Consider the following 14532-nt stretch of genomic DNA (forward strand, 5'->3'; position numbering starts at 1 on the left):
GAGATTTTTGTGTTTCGTATAAATGTTTGTTTACTTTACATTAACAATAACCCACAGTTTTAGGCAGTTTTTGCTCATCTAATACTTTCTTTTTCTAGAGCTTTCCTCTTTATTTTTATACTTTTAAAAAGATATTACGTATTGTTTCCCAAGTATTTAGGAGTTTTAAGACAGACCATTTATCTTGGTAATTTTCTACTTGACTCTTTCGCTCCTTTCTTTGCTTTTCCATTTTACTAATTTTCTCCACTTTTCTTTTTGTTACACAGTATATCAACTTCACTTCACTATACATATAGATATATGCTAATGGCTTTACTTGGTAGTATTGTTTAAGAGTACCTGCACTGCTCTTACACAGAACACACTACATGTATGTACATTTCTGCAATGGCAACTGGGCCCTGTGTATTGCTACAGAGTGACCACGTATCTTGGTACATGCACTATAACTTAAAACATACTGACATGTTTTCTAATTTATTCAACTTTGGCTTGCCTCCAGGACCATCCACAATCCCGTAAAGACAACCAGAGAAAAAGCTATATATATATATATATATATATTGCCCACCATCTCTGCAGAACATTATTATTAATGCATTGGATCAAGTGTTATTATAACTCGAAATTGATGGATACAAGGATTTGATTAATTGTCTGCATCTGCCAACTGAGATATGCAGCTCCAGGGGATGGTCATGGCCTTTCAAATCCATCATCTCCCAGTCTCTTGCAGATCAAGTGTTCACATTTTCTTTTTCTTTGTTTATTTTGGAGGTTTATTACAAACAAACAAAATGAGGTCACATTATGCATTACATCTTTTAAGAAAAAGGTATCTACAAGTTTAGCTTTATTGACCAAGCACTTTGGCTTAATTGTTTTTTGGTGCCAATCAATCTTTTTGCTCTTCTAGTGACCACATTTATAGTTTAATACAAGACCTTGTAGCTCTTTCTTTTTGTGTAAAGTACAGGAGAGTAAATTTTTCTTTCATCAGAGTAGACTTTGGATTATATTGTTGTTGTTCTGCATCAAGGTTAGTTCAGTAGGTTTTTAGTTGCAATATTAATAAATTGCAAGTAACACTAAAAAAAATAAAATAAAATAAAAACAGTGCTCATTTTTCTTGTGTAGTTGTACCTTTTAGTTTTAAAGTAGTTTGATGAAACTCTAATAGTGGTGACACATGTCATAATCTGTGACTTGTTAATATTTTATATTTAGACATAACTAAATTTTAATAATTACTTGGTCACATAAATTATTTAAACGCTTAATAAGATGTGACTGTTGGCTATTGATCTTGGGTATGCTCCTTTCTACATATTGATCCATTTTTTCTTAAAAATATATCTCATTATTTTTCCCAACAAATGGTATTTTTGTTTTATTAATTGAAAATTTCTATGGAATATTTTGAAGAAGTATTTTAAATGCTTTTTTTTAAACCTTCCAAAAAGGGCAATATCAAAAATATTATAAAGGCATGCTAATTTTTACTTATTATACACAGAGGAACAGTGAAAATTATTAACCAGTGCTTGTATTTTGTTGTAATCCTCATTAACGTCCAAAATCTTAGTTAGTACCCCTTAAGCCCACGTCGATCTTACAGTTGTGACCTCTATCAAAACCTGAGGATTGAATTACTTAAAGATGGAACGAATAGCCTTGTCAAAGTCAAAATTTAAAACTTATAGACTTAATTATATTAGAGTAAAACCATAAAGACCTTACTGTAATTTTCCTATTGCACTGTAACCTAACATCAAAATCTCTGTATTGCAGAATGGATGTGAGCCAACCAGAATTTCTTAGCCTAAATTTAAGACAGTAATACTTTACGTATCAAGCAGTAATAGAAAGAAATTCATCCAACAATTTACTTTTTAAGTTTTATGAAATATTTTCCTAATTAGTTCAAATACATACCTCTTGTGGTTTTTCGAATTATTGATCCAGTGAGTTACTTCGTCACCTAATGAAACACAACTGTCCTCATGATACGATTTTATAATATCTCATAAATATAATTGTCGATTAATTAAACAATTTTAAGCAAACCCTTTCAAATATGTTTGCTGTACCCTAGAGAAATTAATAGAAATTCGGTAAATCCTAGAATTGGATTTTATACTGTAATAAGAATATCATAAGCTGCATCTAAAGATTCCAAGCATATGATTCGATAAAAGTTAGATGATACATAAATCTCCACAAATTCATGAGCTAATTTTGTTGCACCTCTTTTGTGGCCAATAACCAAAGTAACTTTCAATTTGCTGATATCAATATGGTACAAGTAGGGATGGCAATCGGGAGGGGAGGGGAGGGGAGGGGAACAATCTCTCCGTACCCATCTCCGATATTTTGCGTATGTCCCCGTCCCCTCTTCATTCCCGTCCAAATTATTTAAGAGAATCTACATCCCCTCCCAGAATAATAACAGGGGATCTCCGAGAGTCTCCGATCCCCGAATAATTAATACATTTTTTTGTTTTCGATTTTGAGTTAATCATATTAAAATAAAAAATTCAAATAAAAATAAAGTTCAAAATATATCTTATATTAATATCCATTACAAAAGTCACATACATTAAATTAGTAAGTAACGCAGCATGCAAGTGATACAAACTATTATGAACAAATTAATAGCCTAATACAAAATTGTTACAAATTTAATCAAATTTAAATTCAAAATTAACTTTTCAATGGTGGTGTGGGCACTTTATAAATGTGGACTATTCCCTTTACAGCACAATAGTTAAGTCGAAACAAATCAAGAGCAAATATTAGATTAGATTAAATATTAAAATTGTGATTTACTGTGGGCAATTATAACATCTAAAAATAAATAAAAAATAGATTTAAGATAAATAAAAAATAGATTTAAGTTTAAAATATTTAATGAATATTAGAATTAAAACAAAAGTTTTGGGCTAATAGAATCTGTCCGGTCTTTTTAATGATCTAAATAAAAATTTAAGACTTTAATTAGTTAATTAGATCTAAAAATTTAATAATATAAATATTTTGATATTTTTTTATTTTTACCAATACTTATAATTTTATAATTCAAATTTTATTATTTATTTACTAGTAATTTTAAAAAATAAAAATTAAAATGGAGAAATGGGTAAGGGATGAGGATTCCACCTCATCCCCGTCCCCTCCCCGAATAAGAAATTGGGTAAAAAATTTTCCCGTCCCTTCCCCGAATAAAAAATTGGGTATGAAAATATCCTCATGCCCTTCCCGAATGGGAAAAATTTCCGAAAATACCCATCTCCGTGGGGATTTTTGCCATCCCTAGGTACAAGGGAATAAAAGATCCACTAGATAAAAGGAAGCTAAGCTCCCCCGGCATTTTTTAACATTTCAATGCCATGCTGAAAGTCTCCTGGCACAATAACTTGGCCTCATAAGGGATGTTAAGCTACACAATTTTCCTGCATATTCTCCAAAGATTTACCGATATACGCATAACGGCAGGTTAAAACAAAGTTCTATAAACATGTTGTACAGTCAACTACTCAACTGACGCCACCATGAAAACTCAACAGAGCTGGGTGTCGAACTTCAAAGAGATGCCCGTGCTGAAAAGTTCTTGACAGAGTAACCTTGCCCCATAAGGAACATCGGCCTTAACAATGTCATCGGCAGATCCACAAACACTGCAATAGGGGCCCCGAACCTTGCGTCCGCTTACCACCATTCATTGAACCACATTTGCCACATTCTTGCTCTTCCCATAAATGTGCATCTGGTACGAGTCACCCGGCGTGAACAAGCGTTCATGTAAGTTGGCAGAGGCACCATGGGCTAAAAGACAGTCACGCTCCATCTCACCAAACTTGATCCCCACCAAATCATTTCCTGTCTGTGACTGGCAGTCGGGTGAGGGGTTTGATTGGCCCATTGTTTCAAAATTTCACTTTGTCCTCAGACATGTGAATGAACCCCTGGTAAAATGTTGGCCCTATAATATGAGTAAACGAACCATTACACCATATCGGCCATCGTAAAGTCTCTCCGTTCCCAGTTTGGAAAATCCAGCCCTGCACAAATTTACAGAAAATGAATGCTATTCAGTCGGCGGACCATGTAAAAGACCAAAACAGAAACTAATGCTTGAATATGACAGGAATCCCCCAATTATGACGTCCTTAGTTTCCTCACTTAGAACATCCTTCTGAATTAACTGTTCTATTCCAGATTTGAATTTTTTGCTTGTGACACCTTTCTGAGTGTATACCTGCAAGATTATGAAGATGCAGCATGAACACGATGTAAGTAATTAAAGAGCTCAAAGAAAGAATATAAAATTTCTTGCACACTGACATTCATCATGTATTCAGTGCTACAATTGCGGCATCCAGTAACTTAAAAGGAAATTAAGGAAAAAACATCAGAAGAATGAGATGACCTGCAGGTTTATTTACACTGTGTAGATTTGAACACTTCAAGTCCAAGTAATCTGAGCACATATAGGTTGGATTCTTTGAATTTCCGGCCAATATAATTTTTTCAGACTCAGAAAGTAATCAAATGTCAGATGAAGAATGGTTGTTGGCATCAACAATCACATCCAAAATAATGGGCATTTATGAGTAGAAACACTAACAAAGAAAAACAAAAATATCATAAATTCAAAATTTCAGTGAAAATAATACTCTTTACTCACCTGAAGTTGAACGTTCACTTTCATCCTAGATGAATTAAGTCATGTTTTTTAAGCCTTGCATGCCTAGGAAGCATATGCTCCTATCCTCCACTACCCGTAAAAGAAACTAGGCTTACCGAGAGTAACCAGCCCAAACCTGAGGGAAGCATATCGCCACTCACCTTCTCCTTTCTTTGACGGGCCATAACCAGGCTCAACTACAGTCTCTCCAAAAGAATCAAATGCCTTCTGGAGACCATTTTTGATAAATTCATTGTATGAGTTACATCTGGTGACAAATCAGACCATACTCATTAAAAACAATATTGATGCTTTCCTACAAAAGCTTTTCAGAAAGTCTTTCCCAAGATCATGCGTACTGCTTGTGTGTAAATTCATATCATTTGTAAAAGGAAAAAAAGGATCAAATAAATAAATAAACAGACAAGAGATCATCTAATGAACATTGAAGCTAACACCCCAATTTGATAAGAAGAAAACCTAAGAAAACGAAAATCTAACTTATGCCTGTTGAACCCTTCAACCGTAGAATAGAGTGCTGTTGCCAGTATATTTTGACAACTTTCTGGGGGAAAAGGTGAAGAGATAAAGAGAGAATTGAAAGCATTTTTATAGTTATAAGCAACAATTTAACAGTTTCTTTCGCAACCATCTGACTTATTTTAAGAACAATACAAGCAGGATCTTAAGCATTTTACCCTCATTTCTTATTACATACTATCTACCGTAGAATAGATATTTTACACACATTTTTGTAAAGAAAGAAAACAATTCTTAAAACCAAAATCGCAAAACAATAAGCATTAATACAATTGAACCACAGTTCGCGTGAAACCAAACTTCCAGTTTCAGGTTCTCTTAGCACCTCAGATTTCCATTTCCACAGCACAAAATGCAAAACGCATTTTTTTTCTTTTTTTCTTTTTTTTTTTTTGTTCTCTTGAAAAATCAAAGTTACCAAAAAAATAAGAGATGAAATACACAATTCATTCTCAACCAAATATAAGCACAAATATGAGCAGTCACACCAAGTGAAACGTTTTAAGTAAAAAAAAAATCCATATTAAAAAAAAAAGTTTGGATTTTGTTTACTAACACTCATAATCAAAACTTTCCTGGGTTTATGAACAATCAGTTAGAAAATAATAAAAAAAATTACAAACCAAACCTTAAGCAGCAATACAGCTAAACAAGCAAACGACAGTCTGAATGCAAGCAAGCTTCCCGTTTCTGGGTATCCTTACCCATCTCATTCTTATTTCCAAAACACAAAAAGCAAAAAACTTTGATGACACAAAATGCTTAAAACGTGGAATACATTTCAGTTTCAGCCATAATATAACAAAAACTAGATAAAACTCTGAATGAAACAGAACCCAAAAGTCAAAGATTCCAAAGAATGGAGGCATAAACTTACATTAAGCTTCCTATTGCATGTGTACTTTCAAATAGAGACTAAACCGCTCTAAAAGATAAATCTTTGATTCGCCAACACTCTAGAAATCCAAACTTTCTGGCGTTTGTAAACAATCAGTCAGACAATAATAAAAAAAATATTGACAAACCAAAACCTTAAGCTGTAATTCAACTACACAAGCAAACAACAATCTGCATGCAAGCAAGCTTCCTGTTTCTGCGTATCTTAACCCATCTCATTTCATTTCCAAAACACAAAAAAGCAAAAAGCTTTGATGAGACAGAATTCTTAAAACATGAAATACATTTCAGCTTCAGCCAAGGTATTAACAAAATCTAGATAAAACTCCTAACGAGACAGAACCCCAAAAGTTAAAAAAAAAAAAAAAAAATTCCCAAAGAATGTAGATAGAAACTTACGTTGAGCTTCTACTGAATGTTAAGTTTCAAACAGAGACTAAACAACCCCTCTAAAAACTGAATCTTGTTTTCACCAACACTCTCAAAATCCAAACTTTCAAACGTTTATACACAAAACAGTCACACAATGTGCTCACTTTTATATCCATAATTCCACTCAAAGCTTCGGGGACACCTAGGGCTGCTTGCCCAGATAAAAGAGCGTTAACGGGCACTTCGAATAGTTTTATTCAAATCGAGCTTTCTTTGGGCATCCTTTTATGGTACTCAACTCGGTAGCTTTTGCTTCGAACTAGGAGCTCTAATAAACATAAGTAGTCTTATTATGGGGATCCCATTTGCCCCTGTACCTTAACAATTTCCTTAATTTAACTGTCATTGAATTGTTGGTTGTTAAGCTGATAAAACTGCTCAATCCTCTCTTATATCAGACTTAAGGGGTGGGCATTTGGTTCAGTTCAGTCTGAACCGAACCAAATCGAACCATATTATGACAATTTGGTTCGGTTTGGTTCGGAGCAAAAAACTAAATAGTTCAGAAATTCTGAACCATTTGATTTTTTATTTGGTTCGGTTCAAAACTGAACCAAATTACCGAATCAAATGGTTTAGGAAAAAATTAAAATTAAAATTAAAAAATAGTTCAGAATTTATTTTTTTTTTATTTTTATTTGTTAGTTAATACATGATATTATATATGTCATAGCATACACTTTATTTTATTGTTGAACTTTATTATTTTAATTTATTATTGTTAAATTTTATTATATTGGTTATTATTTATGAATTTCTAGATTATTTTTGAAATTTATTATGTTAATTTACTATTGTTAGATTTTATTATGTTGTTTATTCTTTGCTAATTTATAGACTTAAGATTATTGTTGTATTAATAGTGTATTATTATATTTTTTTATTGAATAATGAATATATAGGATAAAATTAAACCGAACCGAAATGAGCCGAACCAAATTATAGAACGAAACTGAACCAAACCAAATTAATTTGGTTCAGTTCTATAATTTGATTCGCATTTGATTCATAAATTCATGAACCATTTGGTTTCAGTTTGGTTCAGTTCAAATTGAAAAATTGAATGTTGTTATTAACAACAGACACTTTGATATTATACTTTTTTTTTTTACAATAAAAGGTGCTTCATTACACTGAAATATTACTAGAGAAGTGCAGGTTCAAGAGGCACATCTTGCAGTCATGTATAAGACTCTGATTGACCAAGAGCCATTTTATCAGCTTTGTCAGCTACTGGATTACAGGAGCGGGAATATGTTTCACTACAAACACACATCTGTAAAGAGGCGAAGCCAAAAAAAATTATTTTGGGTGGACTGAATTTTTCCAAGTCCAAATATTATCACAATTAAAAATATAAATCTTGATAAAAATTTCATGAATACATAAGAAAATGCATTAAATTCAAGAAACAATTTAGTTACAATTAAATATTATTTAAGTTGTGCTTTACGATACTTTTGATAATTAAATTCATCTATTATCGAATTTGAATTGATAGTGTTTACAAATTCTCTTTTAATATAAATAATAATACATTCTGATATAAACTTCTTCTCTATCTTATTTCGAAGTGATGTCTTGATAAGCTTCATAATATTATTTTCACTTTGAACTTCAACTCTTCGAAACTGAGATTCGAGATGTTCATCTAATTTAGAATAATCAACATCACATGGAATCTCACTTGATGACTAACCACCATCTTTTTTAAAATAAAAAAAATGTAAGAAGAGTTTTTGTAGATTTTGATGGTTGATTGTTTGACATTAATTAACATTGAAAAATAAAGAAGTAAAGAAATATTTTACAAGAGAACTAAATAGAAAATTGCTTATTTTAATCAAAGCTTTTCTTAAATAAGCTTCTTTTTCTCAAAGAATGTATTTGAGCGCCATAGTTGCAAGCCAGCAACAACAATGCATCATGCATATAAACAGGGAAAACCCACTAAACTGACCAAGTGGGTTCAACTTCGGCACTTCTTCTCCTTCACAGAAATGACTCATTTTAATTTATGATTTATCAATAATCAATTTAAAATTTGATTGCTAAAATTTAATGATTTGATCTAACAATAATTTGATCTTACACAATAATTTGATCTTACACAATAATATTAAAACAAGAACTAATTAAAGAATATGACTTTTAGTCTTTACTACCTTACAATTAATAAATATATAATAAATGATCAAATAAAAAATAATTTTGTTGTATATTTTTACCAAGAGAAGACAAATAACTGAAGAAAAAGCAGAGCACGTCAACATGAAGAAGCGAAGAAAAAAAACAGAGCACGTTCTGGAAGAACAAAGTAAATGCTCAATTTTTTTATATGAATGACATAGTTGTAAATTAATAGAATGGTAAATTTATAAATAAACGTATAAAGCAATGACATGACAATCTTGTAAAGTTTGCACAATGGTATTTTTGTAAAATTATCAAAATTTTGGATAGGCAATAGCTCACAAAAAGCTCCGCCCCTACTCTGTTTTGTTACAAATAAAAGCTCTAATGTCAGAGATTAGCCAATCAATTTTCAAATTGCTACTAATTCTCTCTGCTTTGTTTTGTTACAAATAAAAGCTCTAATGTCAGAGATAAGCCAATTAATTTTCAGATTACTACTAATTCTCTGTGATATAAGACTAATACCATTAACTGAATCAAACTCGATCATTAGTGGAGTAAGCCCCAAATCCACTACCAATTCGATACCTTCCAATATCACACTAGCTTTCACAAATTCAGTAGCACCAGAGAAAGGTCTTCTACATATTGAACTAGCCTTAAATTCTCCCTGCGAATTTCTAATTACAACTTCAAGCCTGGCTAAACCTTCAGTCTCATTGATTGCTGCATCTGAATTCAACTTAAACCAGTTTTTGTCAGGAGAAGGCCATCTTTCCTCTTTACTTGCTAGAGAGGCTTTTAACATGGGTAGCTTGAGCATCCTTGGGAAGCTTGAATTACACTATTAGTCCTTACCAAAGTACTCAAAATATAATTTCCTCCCTGTTGGAATAGAGTCAGATTCTTTGATCGCCAAACTGACCAAGCAAGAACAACAAAACCTTTAAATTTTCTTTAGATAATAGAGAGTGCAAATACAGAGAGACACTATAAAAGTCATTAAAAAGAGTTCATCTTTAAGAATCGGCTAAAGTTGAGAGATTTCATACCTTTCGGGTTATTTTACAAGTCAACAAGGCATGGAAGGCATCTTCCTTACCTATATGACATCTCTGACAATAGGGAGAATCTGATTATTTTCCTCCTGTATAAGTTATCTGCTACAGGTGGAATATTCAACAAAGCTCGCCACATGAAAATATTAATTTTACTGAGGAGAGATAAGGACTATAGATGCTTCCACCAGCCTGAGGTTGAATAAGAACAGGAAGGGGATTCTAAGTAATTAAGCCTTAGGGCCACATGGTAACTGCTTTTGACAGTATAAAGACCTCTCTTGTCATAATGCCAAACCAATTGGTTTGATCTTGGCACGTTAGGTATCGGGATTCTAAGAATAACTTCAACATCTATTGGCATAAAAAGACTACGAATTAGTGACTCATTCCATGATTGATCTAAATTCATCAACTCTGCTACCACTTTGATATTATACTTTGATATTACTTATTAGCTTAACAAAACAACATCCATTTGAGATTGAAGTATAAGAACAAGGCTACATCTTAATTATGTAATTTAAATTAAGCAAAGGCACAATAATTACATGAAAATTGATATTAAATGGGTGGGTCACCCATGATAGGCCACCCCGACCCGATCCGCACATGGTAAGCATTTTCCATATGCGATTATGAGGAGTTGAAAGAAGTTGATTTAAAATCAACTTCCCATGTTAGTTTCCAAGATATATAAAACTCCCTTAAAAATTAAGAACGTGAAGAGCGAAGAGAAAAAATGTGAGAATAAATTTTAAGAACTTTGAGCGACTCATCAAAAGGAGGGCATTTATATTGTTATTAGAGGAAGACTTTCGCTCGTGATTTCTTTCCGACCATTGACGTGATCCAACACTTGATTGTTCTGCTGCTTAATTCGAGAAGAAACTTATTTTTAGAATCCTTAATTATTTTTCCATCATTGGTATCAAAGCATTTTTTTTGTGTTGGATTCATACGAATGGTTGAGTTTATTTCAAGAAAAATGTATGAATTTTATGTGTTAATTTTTTTCATGAAATAAATAATATGGTGGCTATCCAATTTATGTTTTGTAATGCTAGCATCAATGTAAAAAATTCTAGAATTGAGTGACACAAATGCGACCTAGGGTTTAATTTGTATGAACCTTAATTAAAATATAAAACCTAAAATTTTATTTGATCATATCTTTTGATGTAGGCAATCTAACATTGTGTGTTATATATCATTAGAAAGATCTTTTCAAGAGGTTTCCAAAGATATGTGACTCATTAAAAATGGACTTAAAATGAGAACGTTATGGCCAAAATACGAATTTAGTCGCATTAGGGTTACAAAATTTCAGAAACCCTAATTTTGGAGAAGATGATGAACAATATCATATTTGGTTTTTTAATGATTTCGGCTTATTCTGACCTCCGATTGAAAATCTAAAGCCACCATTAGAATTAGAATAAAAAATCGAGTCGGAAGGTGCCAGACCTGACATCATCGGAGTCGAAAGAGGTGGCGCGTGGATCCCATTCTCTGATTATCCAATTATTATGATATAATTTAAACTTTCACGGTGTTTGTTTGGAGATTTTTCTAAATTCAGTCCTTATTGGAACTATCCATTTGGTTAATGGTTTCATTGTATTAGATACAATGCTTGATGATTGAAGTTATAATGATAGTTGTTTTTTCATATGTTATGTTTTCAAGTAATAATGAGATATATGCTATTACTTGGCATGTTAGATTAGGTCACATAGGGTAAGAAAGAATGCATAGACTTGCGAGAGAGAGCATGTTGGGTCCACTCACTAAGGTTGAATTACCCATATATGAAAATTTTCTAGCTGGAAAAATAATTAGAAAATCATTCGGTAAAAGAATTAAATCTGGAAAACCATTGCAATTAATCCATTCTAACATATGTGGTCGAAGGAATGTAAGGGGTAAACATGGAGCTTCATATTTTATAACATTAATTGATGACTATTCACGTTTAGGTCATGCCTACTTGATTTCTCACAAATCAGAAGCTTTGGATTGCTTTAGATTATATCTAAACATAGTAGAGAATCAACTAGATAGTAATGTTAAAGTTCTAAGAACTAACTGAGGATGTGAATATCTTTCGGAATAGTTTAAGGAACTATGTAATGAAAAATAAATAAATAGAAAGAAGGAATAGAACTTTGTTAAAAATGGTTAGGTCAACGATGGCGCAATTAAATCTTCCAATATCATATTGAGGAGATGCATTGTTAACTGTTGTCTATATATTTAACCGAGTTCCTTCAAAATCAGTCAGTTCCACTCAATATAAGTTATAGACGGGTAGGAAACCTAACCTATCTCATCTACAACCTTGTGGATCTACGACTTATGTTCATAACTCCATCCATATGTTTGGGAAATTGGGAGCTAGGAGTAAAAAGTGTATTTTTATTAGATACTTAGAACATTCTTAAAGGATATGTGTTCATTGGTGAACATGAAAGTGGAACTGTGACTGAACTGGAATCACAGGATGTCAATTTTCTAGAAAATGAATTTCCTAACATTAAAGAAATTGATAAGGATTTTCAATTTTATGAATTAAAAGATCCAAATGAGGTTATCACTTCTAATGTCGGTGTTGGCACTAGTGTGAATCCTTCGGTGATTGCTACTCTGAGTAGGAGTGAAACACCGGACACTTCGATTCTAACTAAGAAATCGACTCAGAAGAGTAGTTGTAAGCCAATTCCTCATCATCGTTTTGAGATTGAGGCTGAATCTTTTATAATTGCTTCATACGATAGTGAGGAGCCAAATACTTTTGACGAGATTCTCACATCGTTAGTTAGGAATTTGTGGATGAAAGTAATAGAAGAAGAGATGGAGTCTATGAAAATCAATCAGGTTTGGGATTTGGTTGAACTTCAACCTAATCGTAAAGCTATTAGAAACAAATGGATTCTCCGAATAAAACGTAAAACATATGAGATAATAGATAGATACAAAACAAGATTAGTCGTTAAAAGCTATACCCAAAAGGAGGAAATAGACTACAAAGTGACCTTTTCTCCTGTGATAGGTTTGCTTCCATACGGATGAGACAATTGAGAGATACAAAACAAGATTAGCCGCTACAGGCTATACCCAAAAGGAGGAAATAGACTACAAAGTGACATTTTCTCCTGTGGTAAGGTTTGCTTCCATACAATTAATCTTAGTTATCGTGGCACATCTAGACCTTGAATTGCTCAGATTGATGTAAAAACTGCATTTCTCAATGGAGAACTAGAAGAAGAAATTTATATGCAACAACCACAGAGTTTTGTTGTAAAGGCCAAGAGCGCAAGGTATGCAAGCTTAAGAGATCTATTTATGGCCTTAAACAATCCTCTAAACAATAGAACCTTAAATTCCATCAAGTTACAATTTCTTATAGCTTCAGGATAGTTAAGGATGACCATTGTGTGTACATTAAAAAGTCTAAAGATGTTTTTACGATATTGTCCTTGTATGTGAAAGATATATTGTTGGTAGCGAACAATAAAGAGTTTGTCAATAATATTAAAGATTGGCTATATTCAAATTTTGACATCAAATATATAGGCAAAGCAAGTTATATCTTACGAGTCAAAATTCTTAGGGATCTTTCAAAGAAACTTTTGGCTCTGTCACAAGAGTCTTACATTAAAAAGATCCTTGAAAGATTCAACATAGTTGATTGTGAGCCAAAAGATACTCTTATAACCAAATGACAATCTCTTAGTATGGATATGTGTCCCAAGACTCCTAAAAAAAAAAGAATGGCTAAAGTTCCTTATGCAAATGTCATTAAAAGTCTCATATATGTCATGATGTGTACAAGGTCTGATATTAGTTATGTTGTAGGACCGGTGAGTAGATGCCAGTATAATCCTGGTCAGAAGCATTGGAATGCTGTTAAAAGGATTTTAGTATATCTCAAAGGCACTATAAATTATTGTTTATACTATCAAAGAGATGGTTTGCGACTTGTTGAATATTCGGACGCCGATTGGGGTGGTGATTTAGATGAGTGTAAATTGACCTCAAAATATGTATTCTTGCTAAACAGATGAGCAATTATATGGAGTAGCAAGGAACAAACATACACGAGTTTATCAACGATGAAAGCTAAATATATTGCATATTCTGCAGCAATGTAAGAAGTTGTATGACTTAAGAGATTTATAGAAGACTTAGAGATTAATATCAACAATAGTAATCCAGTGACTGTCTATTGTGACAGTCAAACTGTTATCTTTTTCTCAGAAGATGCTAAATACCATAGCAAGTCGAAATACATTGAGACTAAATACAATTTCATAAGAGACATTTTAACGAAGAATGAAATAGCTATATAGTGTATATTTACGCATAGCATGATAGCTGATCCACTTACCAAAGTTATAACGAATGATGTATTCGCCTCTTATGCTAAATTATTAGGGCTATGTAGATTGTAAATTGATATTGTTAAGATGTACTTATTTTGTTGTAAACATCTTTAATACATGACCTGTTTTTAAATGTAATGGTGTCTCTTGTTTTAATTTATTCTATGAAATGCATAATTGCACACATATAAAAGTATGTCGTCAGGTCAAGATCGGCTTTCTTATATGAGCGGTTGCCTCAGTTGCTTTGGGAGCAAGCTGAGATGAGACAAGTAGAATAATAAAATAATGTGTTTGTTTGAGAGCTAAATAAAAATAGTTTTCTATAAGTTTTTTTCGTCTTAATTAGAATCAAGATGGGGTCTTACACGATTTTTATCGTAGACTGACTATG

General features: G+C 32.4%; 1 pseudogene; it reads right to left on the reverse strand.

Moving 5' to 3' along the window:
• Nucleotides 1-3343: 3343 nt before the first annotated feature.
• LOC112097251 lies at nt 3344-4967 on the reverse strand (annotated as a pseudogene).
• Between the last annotated feature and the right edge of the window lie 9565 nt (nt 4968-14532).

This window comes from Citrus clementina, unplaced genomic scaffold (assembly GCF_000493195.1).
Source record: "Citrus clementina cultivar Clemenules unplaced genomic scaffold, Citrus_clementina_v1.0 scaffold_6, whole genome shotgun sequence".
Taxonomy (NCBI): domain Eukaryota; kingdom Viridiplantae; phylum Streptophyta; class Magnoliopsida; order Sapindales; family Rutaceae; genus Citrus; species Citrus x clementina.